This window comes from Myotis lucifugus, unplaced genomic scaffold (genome assembly GCF_000147115.1).
Source record: "Myotis lucifugus unplaced genomic scaffold, Myoluc2.0 scaffold_153, whole genome shotgun sequence".
Lineage (NCBI taxonomy): Eukaryota > Metazoa > Chordata > Mammalia > Chiroptera > Vespertilionidae > Myotis > Myotis lucifugus.
Window position 1 is genome coordinate 806,045 of NW_005871201.1, and position 2,213 is coordinate 808,257.

Genomic DNA, 2,213 nt, shown 5'->3' on the forward strand with positions numbered 1-2,213 from the left:
TTGAGTCAGTAGACTGAGTCAAGAGAATCCACTCTCTCAGGTTTAAACAAGAATCCAATCCATGAGGGCCCAAATAGAACAAAAAAGGGTGGAAGGGCAAATGGTCTGTCTTCTCTTGGAGCTAAGATGTCCATCTTCTGCCCTCTGACATCAGAACCTTCAGACTCAGACGGAATTATGTCATTGGCTCTCCTGGCTCTCCAGCTCGCAGAAGGCAGACTGTGGGACATCTTAGCCTTCATAATCCTGTCCAGTTCTCATCATAAATCTCCCCTTACATATATCTATATATCCTATTGGTTCTGTTTCTCTGGAGAACCTAATACATACCCTTAGCCACAACTGTGAGTGGCTGAGGTATTGTCATCAAGGCTACCCTTTTGGATGTCAGTACACACTCTAAGATCTAATGCTAGATGCTGCCCAGCACTCTTGTTTCCTCTTATCATTTTTAAAAATATTATTTTATTGTTGACAGTATTACAGATATGTCCTATTTTCTCACCTTTTTTGTCCTACTCCACTCCACCCCTGCCCCACCCCAGGCCTTTCCCATCCTATTGTCTGTGTCCATGGGTTATGCATATATGCATATATGTTCTTTGGCTAATCTCTTCCTGTCCCCTTCTACACCTCACTCCCTACTGAGATTCATCAGTCTGTCCCATGCATTCCTACCTCTGGACCTATTTTGTCTCTCAGTTTATTTTGTTCATTGGATTCCACATATAAGTGAGATTCTGTGATATTTGTCTTCATTGGATTCCACATATAAGTGAGATTATGTGATATTTGTCTTTTTCTGACTGGCTTATTTTGCTTAACATAATAGTCTCTAGGTCCATCCATCTGTCTTGGAGGGTAAGAGCTCCTTCTTTTTTACACCTGCGTGCAAATGTCCTCTTATCTTTTTTAATGCCTCATAGTTCTCCAACTCTGTTAAATAACAAGGTAGTTTGTACTTTCTTTTCCCATTTCATTCCAGTGTGTCTATAGAATTTATTAATTCAGCAACTACCAAAATATATGGCACTTTTTTATTTTTGTATAGTTTATTTCTAAAATCTTTGACATATTTAAATTTAATCTCTTTTTTTTAACAAGAAAACTTAGACAAAAAGTTTACAAAAAGTATAGATGACTTATTCAAGATCACAAAGTGAAAGGACTGCAATATACATTTCTATGTCCTATCAAGTTCACTCTCTCTATATATAAGCAAGGAAGGATCTTAAAGGCATGGTGCTAAGAATCAAAGAAACAGATCAATACACATAATGCAAAACCATTTACAGTAATTAAAAGTTCAGGCATCATTAACGTGGCAATACACATTAAATAAGGTAAGGCATTTGCTTTCATGGATGTGGGAAGGGAATGAAAGTAGAACATGGGGGAACGTGTCATAACTAAAAACATGAGGAGAGACTTTGCATGGATCCAATATGGTAATGAGCCATGAACTGAGTATAATTTTCTATTGATTCCTTCCTTTGGGTAGCCTTTTATTACAAAGAATAGAGCTATTCTTCCGTCACTCATAATACAAACAATCCTACTAAATGCAACTTATACTTAAAACGTTTGTACAAGTTTGTAACATTAATTGGTCATCTAAGTCAAATGGAGTGTGCAGACCTCATCATGATAGCACACAGAGAGGAGAGAAAGATGCCAGCGAATGCAGAGCGGGGGAGGTACCACCATCCTTTAGGCAGAAAGCCATACTAGTTTTGCCAGTTGGTATAGTCATGACATATAAACACAAACTCTGAGTGCAGAATAGAACAGGATCTCAATAAAAATGATGGGCCATGGTGCTCACTTTGGTAGCACATATGTTAAAATTGGAACCATACAGAGAAGACTAGCAGGGCCCCTGTGCAAGGATGACATGCAAATTTGTGGTGTTCCATTTTTTGTTTTTTTTTTTAAAAAGAGATGTATTGTAGACCAGTGTACTCACAAATATGTTATCTTTCTTAAGAAATCAAGGCAAAAATATCCCTACCTCCTCTTACTGTTTTATGATAGTCTCTTCTTGTGCCTTTAAAATAATTTATAATTCATATTATTGAAATTATAGATAATGCCAAAATACTCTTACAGAGCTTTAAACATTAATAGTGGGCATTTACTAAAAGAAAAAAATATAAAATTTAATCAAGGACAAAAATATCAATTATATTTAAATATATGCTATTGAAGAGTCT

The 2,213-nt window shown here is 36.3% G+C and overlaps 1 non-coding gene across 1 annotated transcript; it reads left to right on the forward strand.

Moving 5' to 3' along the window:
- Nucleotides 1-1,817: 1,817 nt before the first annotated feature.
- Nucleotides 1,818-1,924, forward strand: LOC111827359. The gene has a single exon (XR_002830863.1). It is a non-coding gene; the product is annotated as a U6 spliceosomal RNA (small nuclear RNA).
- The last annotated feature ends 289 nt before the right edge of the window (nucleotides 1,925-2,213 follow it).